The sequence below is a fragment of the Grammomys surdaster genome, unplaced genomic scaffold (genome assembly GCF_004785775.1).
Source record: "Grammomys surdaster isolate TR1022 unplaced genomic scaffold, NIH_TR_1.0 126124, whole genome shotgun sequence".
In the NCBI taxonomy this organism is placed as follows: domain Eukaryota; kingdom Metazoa; phylum Chordata; class Mammalia; order Rodentia; family Muridae; genus Grammomys; species Grammomys surdaster.
In genome coordinates this window covers 325,875-342,704 of record NW_021620932.1, presented here as the reverse complement: position 1 = coordinate 342,704, position 16,830 = coordinate 325,875, and the positions used below count along the sequence as shown (strand labels likewise).

Below are 16,830 nucleotides of genomic sequence, written 5' to 3'. Positions count from 1 at the left end.
ATGTCACCACACATGAGGAGCTTAGGTAGCAGAGGATTCAGATGGAATAGAATGATTTTGTTGTCCACAAGTTTTAAAACTATCATGGAGGAAATAAAAATGACCAGACTCCGGTGCAACAAGACAGGAACCAAGGCAATTTTGAGTTGGTAAGCATGGAGTAACTGATACGTCTGATTTCTCCTCCTTCTCCTGTCTCCTTTTCCTCCATCCCCCTTACACTTCTCTTGCTCCTTCTTTGCTCTTTGAGGTACATTGTCTTGAATACAATTCTTCCACACCCTCCCAGGTGCTGGGACAACACATCTGCACCACCATACCTTGCTTTGCGCATGTATTTTTATGTCCTCTGACTTATCTCATTTATGAAGTTCCCTCTGTAACTCTTTTTATTTAAGAGTTAGTATATACTAATGTACATACTTGATCAATATTAAATAGGATTTTTTTTATACTAGTTCCATAGAATTTTATTCAACTATTTGTGTAATTTTTATACATTTTTCAAAATTTACTTTACATCCAATCTCATCTTACCCTCCCTCCTCTCCTCCCAGTCCCTCCCTTTCATCTCCCCTCCCTGTAATCCTCCTGCCTCTCTTTATCATCAAAAGAAGGGAGGCCTTCCATGGATATTAACCTGCCTTGGCATATCAAGTTGTAGTAGGAATAGGTACATCTTCGCCTATTATGGTTGGGCAAGACAGTGCAGAAGTGGAAAAGAAATTCAAAAGCAGGCAACAGAGTCAGATAAAGTCCCTGTTCCTGCTGTTACAGGAGTCCCACATGAAGACCAAGCTGCATTACTGTTACATATGTGCTGAGGGTCCAAGACCATCCCATGCATGCTCTTTGTTTGGCATTTTAATCTCTCTGGGTCCTTATGGGCCCAGATTAGTTAATTCTGTATGTTTTCTTGTGGTGTTCTTGACTCCTCTGACTCCTTCTACCCTCCCCCCTCCCCCTTTCAATAAGATTTCCCAAGTTCTGTCTAATGTTCGGTTGTGGGTTTCTGCATCTGCTTCCATCAGTTGCTGTGTAAAGCCTCTCAGATGACAGTTATGCTAGGAGGCTATCTGCAAGTATAACAGAATAACCTTAATAATGTCATGGGTGGGCTATCTATCATGGTGTGGCTCTCAAGCTGGGCCTTGTTATTGGTTGTGCATTCCCTAAAATTCTTATCCAAATTTATCCTTGTACATCTTATAAGCAAAGACAAACTGTGTGTCTAAGGTTTTGAGGCTAGGTTGGTGTCCTTGTCCCTCCATTAGAAGTCTTTTCTCATTACAAGAGAAGGCTGTTTCAGATTCCATATTCTCCATTGCTAGGAGTCCTAGGGTTACCATCATAGATTCCTGGGAGTTTCCATTGTTCTAGGTTTCTAGCTGGTCCCTGAGATGCCTTTCCCCCATTCTAGTTCTCTTTCCCCATCCTCTCTCCCCCTTCCCTTCCCTTCGGAGGGTCATAGTTCTTCAGGCTGATTTACAACTTCACTGTTTCCAAAAACTTGTAATGTTTGTGCTGGTTCCTGGGCAGGACTTCCTGCACTGCAGCGTACACTGTGCTGTGTGAGACTTTGCTGCTAGTGAGCTGCTCCTACCACAGAAACTGGAAAAGGTAAATCAGATTTCTCTGGGGGGGATGCGGTGAGGCAGGGGGTGCCTGAGGGGGGTGCAAGGGAGCACCCTCTCAGAGGTAAAGGGGAGGGGAGGAGGTAGGGGCAAAGAACTCTGGAAGAGGGGATCACAAAGGGCAACATTTGGAATGTAAATAAATAAAATAATTTAATAAAAAATGTAATTTCAGTGCAAAGAATCATATCCTAGTGGAAAAAAATTATATTCCATGAAAATACAGGTACATTCATTTATAAACATAAGAGTTAGATAATCAAGTGAAATGGTTTTAATGAACAACTTCAGAAATAGGCAAAGTATAGAATTAAAAAATGAACTTCAATGTAACTATTACCCAAGTTCCGAAATTACTGGAGAATTTCCATTTAGTCTCTGACCCCCCTTCCTATACCATATTACAGTTAAAATTCTAATAGTACAGAATGAAGAAAGAGACATGGTGAGCAACATACAAAATCAAGCTTATCAGAAACCTGACATACTTGTCTGAGGAAACCCTGAAGAATAGGAAAGCATACTTAGGTGAATTTGATGGCTTGAAACAAAGGGATTACCAAGTAAGGTTAGTGCAGTCACCAATGTTATCCTTCAAAAGAAAATGAAAAAGAAAGCCTACCTTAATAAGAGTAACTAAACCAGTAAGGCTAGCATTGCAGAAGATACTCAAAGGACTACTAAACACAAAACAGGAATAAAGATATATATTATCAGGAGACATTAGGAAAAAATAATCTCCCTACTAGGATAGCTAAACAAACAAAAATTGGGAAAGAATCAATATTAATTTGTATATATTCGTATTAATTATTTGAACATCTTATAAATGGATATAATGCTTGAATTTAAAGCTCTTTTTCATATAACTTTTCCCAGACCAATCACTCACTCATATTTTTTCCCAACTTTATGACCCTTTTCTGTTTTTATAATCCAATGAATCCAATTTATGTGACCCACATATGCATGGAGCATGATAGCATACTTCTGATGTGAAGAAGGGGAAAATTAGTCAGTACCTTTCATTAATAAACCTAGTCACAAACGATCTGCACTTTCCAATAAAAATGTGGATTGGCTTAATGAATAAGAGAAATTAAGGCCAACTCTTTGCCTTTTGCAAGAAGTCTATATTATTTGGAGAGGGGAGTGTGAACAAAAGAGGGTAGTGTGGATGTGAATAAGCTCACACTGCCTTATACATGTGTATCTATTTCTCATTCAATCATTAAGGATGTCTCCTTTCAATTTAAGATTATTACTTGGTATTCGCTTTTCTTTTCAATATTTTCTTTAGAAAATTTTAGATACTTTGCTTTAAAAAAGTCTCAAAGCTCTATATCCTTATAGGCAGAAGTTTCTTATTTCCTTGATTTAGTGAAAAGCATTTTCTTGTATTTGTGCTATAGTTTGGTCAATCAATCCTCTCCCTGAATGCCTGCATTGTCTCTATTTTTTTTTTTTGCCATTGTGTATAATGTCACAAGCAATAAATGTATACATTTGTCACCATATTTTTTGTGAGTATATTGTTCTCCTTTATAAAGTAAGAAAAATCAAAAGTATCTCTAGATTTGTTTGGAGTAGAAGATGTGATAAGGCATCTCATATGTTTGGTGTTATGTCTGGCATATAGTCATTTTGGCTGCAAGTAACTAACTTATTTATTATTGCAGTGTCTTATGGAAAGATCACAGAGTGGTGTGTGTGCTAATGTGGGCTGAATACAATAAATGAGGGTGAATGAGGTTAGGAAAAGTGATATTTTACCTAAGGTTAGTTAGAGTCCAAAAGGAGTTTTAGTTAATGGGAGCTTTTCTGAAGATCAGATTGTGAAAGAGAAGAACGATTTTAGTGCAATAAGTAGAACTTGGGGCAAAAAAGACACCAGCCAGGATGGTGACCTGTTTTGGGAAGCAAATGTTGGATCCTGAAAAAGTTTTTCTGTTATTCCAGTGTCCAGTTTTAAAGAATTGGCAAAGGAATTACAGCAAGGAGGGACATGAACACAATTTTAAAAGGAATAAACAACTTTTCCTATGGTTTCCTCTAGCATGAAGGAAATTCAGGCAAGAAATAGGAGGAACTAACTATGACTCTGACTGAGCATTTTAAACGCTGGTGGCGTAGCGTGTCCTCTATTTTATCTTTATAAAGAACACACAGGTATGCTGAAAAGAACCTGACCGAGTATGTCTCCTCAGGTCTCTGTGGTTTAGTTACCGTTAGGCCATTCTCTCTATGGTGGCCTTCTTCTTCATCAGGCCTACCACAAGAAACATGTCTGGTTCCTTCTCCCTTTAGGACCTCGTATATGTGAAGAGTCTAGTGTCACATAAAAAGGTACACACAGTCAGATTGTCTTTTGTTAATCTGCCTTTTGATCTAGGGCCCTTCCTACATAGTCAGTGGCAGCTAATCTGTCTTTTGATCTAGGGCTCTTCCCCTAGACTCAGTGGCTCAGTGATATGCTAGAGGTACCAGAGATTTTTCTAGTAGCTTTTAAAACAAGGTTTTTAAAGATTAAAACACTTAAAAGGAGAAGTCATAGTTTCCCTCTGGAAGCTATGCAGACTTTAATTTTGACATATTTTTTCCAGTACATTTATTAATGACTTCCCTTTTCATTTTGGTTGCATGAGAAGATAAAAGTGGTTTGATGTGTCTACAGGAAGTACAATCAGAGTTGACAAAAGCTGGTGGTAACCCACCATTGTTAGAGAAAGCCTTGAGATTCAGCTGAGAGTTGGAGAAAAATCTGTGGAGAGAGAAAAATGTTACTTCTATTTACCTACCTATCTATCCATCCATCCATCCATCCATCCATCCATCCATCCATCCATCCAAGTTTGTTCTATTTGTTTACTCAATGGGAAGTCATAGTTAAATCAAATTTGGGGTACTATTTTTTTGTAAAACAAAACTTTCTACTGATTCTCCATGAATTTCACATCATGCACCCCAATCCCATTCCTCTCTCCCTTCTCTGGTACCGACCCTCCACTCTTGCAACCCCTCCCCCAACAGAAAAGAAAATCTCATTGTGGAAGCTGCGGTGGATCACAGAGTTTCCCACAGTACGCCCTTTTGTTGACTCTTCTTTGCTTGCAAATCTTCTTTGTGATGAATCATTGGTCTGCTACTAGGCCTCTGGGTTCTGCTACACTGTCAATACTGGATCCTTGGTGAGACTTCTCTTGGCTATCCTGTTGTTGCCTCATGTCATGGAAATCCTGCATGATCTATAGGATCTGTAGGAACTACCTCTTCATGTACTCCAGCAGTTCATCAGTGGGGTAAATGTTGGATGGGCCAATTCAAAGTCCTGAATCTGGGTTTGAAAGGTAATTGAGCTGGCTATCCCATTTGTTCTCCCAATACCATGCCCTTGGGGCCAGCTTACCAGAACACACACACACACACACACACACACACACACACACACACCACCACCACCACCACCATGGCCAGCTCTACCCTGTTGCCCAAGTCATGTGCAGAGCCTGCTTTCCCCAAGGGTTGCAGCTTGTGAGGGTCATGACCAGCTCTTCTGCCTGCTATAGATGGCTAGAAATGAGGGAAGAGAAGAAGGCATCTATCTCTTATCTGAACCATCACTCAGAAGACAAGAGGCAGGGCCAGATCTGCTGAGCACACATTCTGGTCTTGCTTAACTGCCACATCGAGGGCCAACTCTACTGACCTGTCCAGACAAGCTGCAGGGCCAACTCTCTAGCACTTACGATCTCAGAGCCAGTTCTCCCATGATGCACAGGTGAGGGGTGGGGCTAGTTCTTTACAGCTTTTAGACATCAATATGTCCCCGGGTGGCAATCCAGACAGGAAAAATCTGTCTGGCCTTTGATAGGAACAGATCCCTGCTGCTGGAGGGCAATGGATCCAAACATGGCCTCTGATGGCAGCACAGGATCCCCTTATGGTCTCATGTGCCATAACTGGCTACTCATATCAGACTGTTCCTCTCTACCGTCGAGTTTCCAGTTCTGCCTCTCTTCATTGTGCCCACGTCCTTCTGTTTCTTTTTCTCTACCATTTCTCCAACACTTACTTGCTCTTCTTAGTGGTGTCCAGGGTCTCTAAGTATCTGGGGGTCATTTCAGAAGTGGTCTGAGGAGTGCTATGCCCCATTCATGCATTGTGGCAACAGTGAGGGCCATCTCTGGGGTGATCTGTCCCCAAGGCCTAGGTTGCAAAAAACTGGTGGTCATTTCAGTTTAGCTCCTTGTCCAGTTGCCGTAAAACTGGTCTGATGGTCATCTCAGAACCATTTCTCACCTTCCCTCACCAGCCAGTGGCCCCTTGCAAGGGTTGTCTGTGTTAAGCTTTCCTTTCCCCAGGAACCGCTCCAAGGTGGGGTTCTCCTAGAATCTGGCCTGCCCCTTGTCCTGGAAGCCTGTCCAAGCTTGCCTGACACCAGATTGGTGGTAGTCCCAAACTAACTCACCTTTCTGGGACCCTGGTGCCAGACTGCTGGTCTTCTCAGACCTGCTTTTTTTTTTCTTCAGGGAATTTTAAGCTACTGGTCATTCAGATGTTCATAGGTCAGAATATTGAGGGTAGACATAGTCTCACTCCTCTCTGTCACTTCCTGATACATATGTGACACAGCAGCCACACCTACCATCCTCTATGGGTAGGAGGTTAATGGGTTTTTTTTTCCTTAGGTTCATGTTTTAAATAATTAAAGATTTTTTAAAAGTTCCATTGGAAGCTACAAGGTTAGTCAAATAATCAGTATGTTCAGTTTGGTTGAAATTGTATATAAAAGTCATACATTTCAAAATATCACTATTCCAATAAAATTGCACTTGATGTGTTCTGACATTTGTCTGCAAAATAAAAGCTTAAACCAGTTTGGATTTGCACGTGCTCCCTGAGGTACTGTGGCTACTGGCTTGTATTTCCTGAAAGGACCAAACTAAGCCTCTGGCCCAAGAACAAGTTTTTCTGCCTTCCGCTCTGCCAAGAACTGGGTGTTATCGAGTTGTGGCATAGATCACTTAATTTCTTATTTAAATTGAAGGGCTAAATTATCTGTAAAGTGTCCTCAGTTCATTACATTATTTGGATTTAATATCATTTTTGTGAAGCCCTTGTTAGTGGAGAAGACAGTGGCAGAATCTTCACTGTACCTCTATAGAAAACTGTACTGAATTTAAAAAATGGTAATATTCTAATTTTAAAAGTCAGGTCATAGTGTCCTGATGCTAAATTTGGCTGAGGGCAGCCAATTTTTAAAAAGAGGAGAAAGACAATGAGATAAAGGGAGGAGGATAAAGAGAAAAGAGGGGACAAGGAATGATAATTATTTATTCCACACTGAGTATAGTCAGGAGCTTTAAGAATATCCCTCCAAGGACTTGACATGAGCATTTGAGTCTTGAAGGCGGGGGACTGCTGTTGAATTCTGTCAGAGACTACAGGTAGGGCAGTTTCCATTTAATGGGAAACAGAACAAGTTTGTTCTAGAATACTGGTTAGCAACCTGTGGGTTACAAGCCCTCTAGGGGTCACATGACCCTTCCACAGGGGCCACTTAAGACCAGTGGAGAGCACAGATGTTTGCATTACAATTCAAAACAGTTATCAAATTAGAATTATCAAGTAGCAACAAAAATAATTTTATGGTTAGAGGTCACCACAACACCAGGTACTGTATTAAAGGGTTGCAGCATTAGGAAGGTTGAGAACCACTGTTCTAGAAGATTGACACCAAAGTCTTGATAAGAAAGGATGTGCTTCTATGCAGTCAGTGGCTACCTGAAATAGAGTTCCAACACAGTGGCTGGAAAAACAGGAACAGCAAAAGAGTGTGGAGGCTGAACTGTTGGCTGCCCACAGCAGAGATCAGAGAGTTCACTGTCAGCAGAAGTGACACACAAGTCTTTGAGATCTACAGGCAGAATTTTGCATTTCTGTCCTCTTAAAAATGGCTCCCAAAGCCAGCCAATGACATAGGGAAGATCGTAACAAACCCTTCTGTCTAAGAGAAAGGAGTGATGCCTCATGACTCCTTCTGAGCCAGAGCATGTGATCTTTTCCCCAGGGAGTCTTGTCTGCTTGTATCAATGCAGAGTAGTGAGGGTGAAGTAGCTGGAGTTTCTAGGGATGGTAATAATATTATGTTCATATATGAATATATATTCATAATCTTATGAGTGACGATCTTCTAGCACACTTTTTATACCAGAAACAACCTGAGTTGCAGAATGCTTTAACTCGTTGACTGACAAAAATTAAACTTGTTTCACTGGTCTGGCTTTTATCACACCTAACATGAAACTTCTCTATTGAGAGAAGGAGACAGGAAAAGGTGTAAGACACACATGTGTTTTAATGTGAGAGGAAGACTCACAAACCCACACAGAAGGCTTAGAAGGATATTCTTAGAAGGATAAATGCCACAAAGTTTGATCTCTTAAGTACGATTATTTCATACCAACCACAGGCACAGATTTATCATCTCCTATCAGAAGCCATAATAAAATATGATGATACATGAAAATGAGGGTGTAATCTGAGACGCACAAACTACCTCACAACTAAACTAAATGTCACAAAGACACTGAATGCTCCTCTATCCCTTCACTTCAACTGCACATCTCCTTATTCATGCACAGACTGTCCAGCACTTGGGATGGTTTTTATGTAGTTCGGTGTATGAAATCAAGTCCGTAGTAGGGCTGCATAGCGGAAAATGTACCTGTGAGTCAGAAGCCTCACAGCTCCCTCCATTACTATCACATTTTCTGCCACATTGATCCATCAGAAAGTAGAGAAATTTCTAGTTAAGTCGCATCTCTTGTTTCGTGACAGCATTTCGTGCTACATCTTCAGTAACATTGTTTATTGTGTGGGAGTAGATATTTATTTGATAACAGATGAAAATGAGCGTAGGATAAAATTAAATAAAAATTACCTTTTAAATAATTTTCAGTAGGGCATAACAGTGTGTTCATATACGTTGAAGTGTTACACCAATCACTCAATTTCTTATTTTTTATTTGATATTTTATTTATTTACATTTCAGATGCCATCCCCCTTCCTCATTCTCCCCACCCATTAATCTCCTATCCCACCCCTCCTCCTCTTTATTTACCTTTATACTGTTTAAATTACTTGCATGTATTAAGGTCAGATCTAAGTTGAGGAACTAGCAGTACAATAGATGCAAATAGTCCAGGAACAAGGAAGACAATCAACCCAGATAATCAAAGAACATGCAAGGCAGTAAACAAGAATCTTGTGATCACTATTTCTAAGGGTGATCAAAATATCTGAGAATACTTCCCTGTCCTAGCCCAAAGTCATTTGCATGCCGGAAGCCTACTTCTTTGTTCTAGCTTAAGATTTAGATTTCTGCCTATAATTATTTCTTTGTTCTAGCCTAGGATTTATCTTTCTGCTGATAATTACTTCTTTGTTCTAGCCCAATGTCAGATTTCTGCCTGCAGTCCATTTCCTTGTCTTTGGTCAATGATAGGTTCCTGCCAGGCAGCCCCAATAGCTCTCCACATCTTTCCCTTTTTATTGCATAAACCAGACTGAGCCTGTCTTAGGTTGTTCTGACAAGAAAGCTTTCTTTACCATTTGTGGAATATGTATTGGCATAAGCAATGTAATTCTGTATTAGGTTGATAAAGCTCTGAGCAGAATCTTACCTGTCTTTGGCTTGCCAGCCTGTTAAATTAATTACTCTGTCTGGGGGTCCATTATCAGTTTCAAGTCATGTACTTTGGCTGCAAGCCTGTTGATGTAGTTAGAGACAAGTTTTAACACGATGGGCAGGAATAAAAAAGTATTCCCAAGACAAGAAGGGCAAGCCTGATCAAGCTATATATGCCATTCTTGAGGTTTGACTAAAATGGAAATACTGACTTCAGGCCACGGATAATTTTATTGACATTATCTGCAGCATCAAAGCTCAACAGAGCAGCATTCTTTAAATTCATAATCTCACAATGCAAAGTTAACACACCCAGAGAGGTGTTAGGATTATGCCAAATACCCTACAGGTGTCTTTACATTTTTTTTCTAATTATAATCACAAACGTTGTAAATTTTAGTAGTAACACTACTTCAATGATATTTGTCATGACACTTGGAATGGCTGCTAACTCTTGAACCCTGAATCTTCTTCAGAAATTTTGTATAGGTGATAGAACATCATCCGTTGTTCCAGATAACTATATAAATCCTTTTGTATACTCAATACATTAGTATCATTTTTTTGCTAGATGGTTAACAAAAATAGTTGTCTTAACTCCTTGTGTCAATGCTATTGTGGAAGCAGTGGTGCTAGCAATGAATGAAATTAAAGCTGTTATGCCAGCCATAATCAAGCCCGCTACCCTCTTGCTTCTGTTTAAAGGTTAACTCACTTCTTCCAGCACTTTCAAACTTTTTTCAGAGAATCAAGGTTTTCTAATACTCAGAGCAGTAAGACAAAAGCTGGTTGATAGACCCCTGTAGCAGACATGCCAGGTTTCAACACACTAACACAATTGGAAATTATACAGTCAATGCAACTTACAATAAATACTGTAGAAGAGACAAAACCAATTTTAGCTTGGCAATTAAAATTTTTTTAAAACATACACTAACCCTTGTTTGAAATCTAGATCCTGTCCCAACTTTATCACTTGCTATTATAACATCATAGTGAACTATAGCTAACTTCCATATATGTCTCTGAAAATATCCAGATCCAGCCTTCCAAATGTAGACTGTTATTTCCAATATTGGATTGATTTCTAGACCAGTACATGATTGAGTCCTAATAGCTGACCACCTTTAAGAAAAATACAAGAGACATTATTATTTCTCTTTTTGATTCTCTGTTCCACAAGGTCTAAAAACTTGAGGCAAGGCAGCTTGTCCTATCTGGGATGTAGGCAAGCACAGTTGAGTCAGAAACATATGTCCAATAGAGCTCCCCAGTGACCCTTGTCAGGGCACTCAGAGAGCTCAGAGTTCAGCATCATTCTTTGTCTCAGCAATAGCATGTCTTACCAATCTTTTTAAAGTTCCATGGGCCTCTTTCACAATACCTTGACCTTGAGGATTATATGGAATTCCTGTAATGAATTGTTGACAAAAAGTCTCAACTGCTCGACTACAATTGCCAGATTATGGGTTGGGTTTTTTTTGATATTTTATTTATTTACTTTTCAATGTTATCCCCTTTCCCATACCTCCCCAAATCCCCTTATCCCATACCACCTTCTCCGACTTCTATGAAGGTGTTTTCCCACCATCCACCCATTCCTGCCTCCCTGCTCTCAAATTCCCCAACACTAGGGAATCCAATCTTTCATGGACCAAGGCCCTCCACTTCCACTGATGTCTGACAAGGTCGTCCACAACTACCTATACAGGTAGAGCTATGAGTCCCTCCCTTTGTGTTCCCAGGCTGGAGGTTTAGACCCTGAAAGCTCTGGTTGAGTATTTTGATATTCCTTCTAAGAAGGATCAAATCACCCACACTTTGGTCTTCCTTCTTCATGAGCTTCATGTGGTCTGTGAGCTGCATCTTGGGTATTGCTAGCTTCTGGGCTAATATCCAATTATCAGTGAGTGAATACCATGTGTGTTCTTTTGTGATTGGGTTACCTCATTCAGGATGATATTTTCCAGTTCTATCCATTTGCCTAAGAATTTCATGAATTCATTGTTTTTAATAGCTGAGAAGTACTCTATTGTGTAAATGTACCACATTTTCTGTATCCATTCTTCTGTTGAAGCACATTTGGTTTCTTTCCATCTTCTAGCTATTATAAATAAGGCTGCTATGAACATAGTGGACCATGTGTCCCTGTTCTATGTTGGAGCATCTTTTGGGTGTACACCCAGGAGTGGTATAGCTGGATCCTCAGGTAATAGTATGTCCAATTTTCTGCAGAACCGCCAGACTGATTTCCAGAGTGGTTGTACCAGCTTACAATGTCACCAACAACGGAGGAGTGTTCGTCTTTCTCCCCATCCTCGCCAGCATCTTCTACCACCTGAGTTTTTGATTTTAGCCATTCTGACTGGTGTGACAGCGTTGTTTTGATTGTCATTTTCCAGATGACTAAGGATGTTGAATACTTCTTTAGGTGCTTCTCAGCCGTTTGAGTTTCCTCAGTTGAGAATTCTTTGTTTAGCTCTGTACCCTATATTTTAATAGGGTTATTTGATTGTCTAGAGTCTAATTTCTTCAGTTCTTTGAATACTTTGGATATTAGCCCTTTATCAGATGTAGGATTGGTAAAGATCTTTTCCCAATCTGTTGGTTGCTGCTTTGTAGTATTGAAGGTATCCTTTACTTTACACAAGCTTTGCAGTTTTATGAGGTCCCATTTGTCAATTCTTGATTTTAGAGCATAAGCCATTGGTGTTCTGTTCAGGAACTTTTCCCCTCAGCCCATGTGTTTGTGAAAATGTGTTCTCCATTTTCTCTTGTATTAGTTTCGGTGTACCTGGTTTTATGTGGAGTTCCTTTATCCATTTAGACTTGAGCTTTGTACAAGGAGATAAGAATGGATCAATTTGCAAATTGATCATGATGCATGATTGTTTTGATGTGTTCTTGGATTCAGTTTGTGAGAATTTTATTGGGTATTTTTGCATTGGTATTCCTAAGGCAGATAGGTCTGAAGTTCCCTTTCTTTGTTGGGACTTTGTGTAGTTTAGTTATGAACGTAATTGTGGCTTCATAGAATGAATTTTGTAGTAGTCCTTCTGTTTCTATTTTGTGGAGCAGTTTATAGAGAGTTGGTATTAGGACTTCTTTGAAGGTCTGATAGAACTCTGTCCTACAACCATCTGGTCCTGGACTTTCTTTTTTGGTGGGGAGATTTTAATGGCTGTTTTTACTTCTTTCGGGGTTATGGAACTGTTTAGATTGTTTTATCTGCTCTGATTTAACTTTGGTAACTGGCATTTGTCTAGAAAATTGTCCATTTCATCCAGATTTTTCAATTTTGTTGAATATAAGCTTTTGTGGTAGGATCTGATGATTTTTTTAATTTCCTACTTTTCTGTTGTCAACCTTTTCAGTTCCAATTTGGATACTGTCTCTCTGCCCTCTGATTAGTCTGGCTAAGGGTTTATCTATCTTGTTGATTTTCTCAAAGAACCAGCTCCTGGTTTTATTGATTCTTTGGATAGTTCTTTTTGTTTCTACTTCATTGATTTCAGCCCTGAATGTGATTATTTCCTGTAGTCTACTCGTCTTGGGTATATTTGCTTCTTTTTGTTCTAGAGCTTCCAGGTGTGTTGCCAAGCTGCTAGTGTATGCTCTCTCCAGTTTCTTTTTGTAAGCACTTAGAGCTACGAGTTTTCCTCTTAGCACTGCTTTCATTGTGTCCCATAAGTTCTGGTATGATGTGCCTTCATTTTCATTAAATTCTAAAAAGTCTTTAATTTCTTTCATTATTTCTTCCCTGACTACATTAAGTACATTAAGTAGAGTGTTGTTCAATTTCTAAGTGTATGTCGGCTTTCCATTGGTTTTGATGTTATTGAAGACCAGCCTTAGTCTGTGGTGCTGATAGGATGCATGGGATTATTTCAATTTTTTTGTATCTGTTGAGGCCTGTTTTATGACCAATTATATGGTCCATTTTGGAGAAGGTACCATGAGGTGCTGAGAAAAAGCTATATTCTTTTCTTTTAGGGTGAAATGTTCTATAGATATCTGTTAAGTCCATTTGGTTCATAACTTCTGTTAGCTTCACGGTATCTCTGTTTAGTTTCTGTTTCCATGATCTGTCCATTGCTGAGAGTGGGGTGTTGAAGTCTCCCACTATTATTGTGTGAGGTGCAATGTGTGCTTTGAGCTTTAGTAAAGTTTTGCTTTTACGAATGTGGGTGCCCTTGCATTTGGAGCATAGATGTTCAGAATTGAGAGTTCATGTTGGTTGACTTTTCCTTTCATGAGTATGAAATGTCCTTCCTTATCCTTTTTGATGGCTTTAAGTTGAAAGTTGATTTTATTAGATGGCTACTCTAGCTTGTTTCTTAGGATCATTTGCTTGAAAAATTGTTTTCCAGCCTATTGCTCTAAGATAGTGTTTGTCTTTGTCACTGAGGTGGGTTTCCTGTATGCAGCAAAATGCTGGGTCCTGTTTACATATCCAGTCCGTTAGTCTAGTTATTCGTGAATTGAGTCCATTAATGTTAAGAGATATTAAGGAAAGGAGATTGTTGTTTCCTGTTATTTTTGTTGTTAATGGTAGCATTGTTTTTGTGGCTCACTTCTTTTTGATTTGTTGGAAGATTACTTTCTTGCTCTTTCTAGAGTATAATTTCCCTCCTTGTATTGGAGTTTTCCCTCTATTATCCTTTGTAGTGCTGGGTTTGTGAAAGATATTTTGTAAATTTGGTTTTATCACGGAATATTTTGGTTTCTCCACCTATGGTAATTGAGAGTTTTTCTGGGTATATTAGCCTCGGCTGTCATTTTTGTTCTCATAGGGTCTGAATGACATCTGTCCAGGATCTTCTGGCTTTTATAGTCTCTGGTGAGAAGTCTGGTGTAATTCTTATAAGTCTGCCTGTATACATTACTTGGCCTTTTTTCCTTACTGTATTTAATATTCTTTCTTTGTTTTGTGCACGTGGTGTTTTGATTATTATGTGATGGGAGGTATTTCTTTTCTGGTCTAGTCTATTTGGCATTCTGTAGGCTTCGTGTATGTTTATGAGCATCTCGTTCTTTAGGTTGGGGACATTTTCTTCTATAATTTTGTTGAAGATATTTATTGGCCCTTTAAGTTGGGAATCTTCACTCTCTTCTATACATATTATCCTTAAGTTTGGTCTTCTCATTGTATCCTGGATTTCCTGGATGTTTTGGGTTAGGAACTTTCTGCACTTTGCATTTTCTTTGACAGTTGTGTCAATATTTTCTGTGGTATCTTCTGTACCTGAGATTCTCTCTTCTATCTCTTGTATTCTGTTGGTGATGTTTGCGTCTATGACTCCTGATTTCTTTCTTAGGTTTTTATCTCCAGGGTAGTCTCCCTTTGAGATTTCTTTATTGTTTCTACTTCCATTTTTATGTCCTGGATGGTTTTGTTCAATTCCTTCATCTGTTTGGTTGTTTTCTCTTGTAATTCTTTAAGGGATTTTTGTGTTTCCTCTTTAAGGGCTTCTACCTGTTTACCTGTGTTCTCCTCAATTTTTATGAGAGTGACATTTATATCCTTTTAAAAGTTCTCCATCATCATCATTTTAAATGATTTTAAATGTGAATCTTCTTTTCCTGGTGATATGGGTAATTCAGGGCTTTCTATTGAAGGAAAACTAGGTTCTGATGATGCCAAGTGCTGATGCTTATGTTCTTGTGCTTGCTATTCACCATATGGATCTCCTTAGTACTACCTATGCTGTCTCTGCCTGTATTTTGTATTATCTTGGTTGTGTCCAAACTGTGTGGGGTGGATATTGCTGCTGGAGTTAGAGATGAAGCCCAAGATCTACTCAGTGCTCAGGCGCAGAACTTAAGGAACCAGTGCCCCTGGCCAGGAGTGAATTCCTGGGACCCAGTGGGTTCCAGTTACTCCCTGTTTGGTGTGGGTGTTGCTCTCTCCTTACCTAAGATACTTCAGGGGTTAGAGCTCCTGGTAGCCCACTTCCTCTGGGTTTTGTGGGATTGGGTGCAGAGCTGAAGCCCAAGATCTGCTCAGTGCCTCAATTTCTTAAAACACTTAAAATTAAGGATATTCAACAACTGCCATGATTATAATGTTCACCTTAATCCTTAAATCCTTCAGGTTTGTCTAGATTTTTGTATATTCACCTTTTCTTTCTTCATCCTTTTCATTCAAAGAAATCTACGTTTATCCTTATAATCCAGATCATGCCTTCTCATTGACCTTAGGTTCCTTCCCATGACTTTTTGGTAAGAAGGATTTATTTTCTCTTCTACCTGTTTGTTGTTCTCTCTTACGAATTCTACTTAGCCTGGCAAAAATAAAGACCACACTACCTTCATGCTTTCATATTAGGACAAAAGCATATTTTGACTTTTGCATTCATAGGTTGTTACTGTCTGGTCATCTACCTTGGTCATCATTTCCAAGGGGTCAAATTCGGTGGCTGAATCTTAATTCTTGTTGTGCTCATGATGACAGGGCTACCTTAAAAATAGGCGGTTCAAATTTTTTTGCTTTTTAGAGAGCAATTTCCTTCCTTCCTTCTTTCCTTTCTTTTTTTCTCTCTTTCTTTCTGACTTCGTGGTCTCATGGGCCTATATTTACCTGAGGGTCTCACTTTTTTCCATGGTGACTTGGGGCCCCTGGCTCCTTCCTTACTGATACTCTACCATCAGTAGAGGCTATGGAAGCAACAGCTCCTACACAAGAGAAAATAAGTTAGAGATATACTATCCCTTTCTCAGTAATATTGACACTGAAAGTCTTATAAGAACTAACAAAATCAAGTCCCGAAAATGTACACATAAGAAATACAGTTCTGGCAGAACTGTTGACTGAGATGAGGCTTTTTACTTTCTTATACTCCAAAATTAAATGACATTTAGCTTCTCTATTAACTACTGAATGCCACTGCAAATAGTGAAATCTTGTTGACAGTCTTTCTTTTCCCTCATTAAAAAAAATCAACCTCTAGATCTCAGAGACCATGACAGAGATGACCCCCAGACTAGTGTCATGTGGCCCAGGTGGGAAGAGCACACCCCAGATGAACTTCAGCCCAGTGCCATGAAATCCTGGGCCAGCAGACCATGGATAAGACAACCCCTACCCAGTGGCAAATGGCAGAGACAGGGCATAGCACTCCTGAGGTAACCCCAGACACTCAATGACACTGATGCTACTAAGATGAACAAATAAGTGGTGAAGAGATTGGAGAGAAAAAGAAGTAGAAGGATGTGTGCACAGTGAAGAGAGGCAGGACTGGAGGGTAGTGAAGAACAACTTGAAGTGAATGATCAGCAATGCGACCTAAGGCTGTGATGATGTCCTGGCCAATGATGCCAACAGGGGGCAGTGTCTGAGTTCGCAGACCTTCAGGTGTTGGTCCTGTTACAACTAAAGGCTGGGTGGAAGTTCCTGGTCACTCAGGCAGAGCTAGCTCCAAGGCATGAAAGCAGGAGAGCTGGCTCAGCTCCTTGTTAGCTGAAGTGTTCTTGAGAGCAGACTGCACCTTTCCCAGGAAGCTGGC

At 39.7% G+C, this 16,830-nt stretch overlaps 1 non-coding gene across 1 annotated transcript; it reads right to left on the bottom strand.

Annotated features, from left to right (window-relative positions):
- Positions 1-6,165: 6,165 nt before the first annotated feature.
- Positions 6,166-6,296, bottom strand: LOC114611818. Its single transcript, XR_003709897.1, has one exon. It is a non-coding gene; the product is annotated as a small nucleolar RNA SNORA17 (small nucleolar RNA).
- Between the last annotated feature and the right edge of the window lie 10,534 nt (positions 6,297-16,830).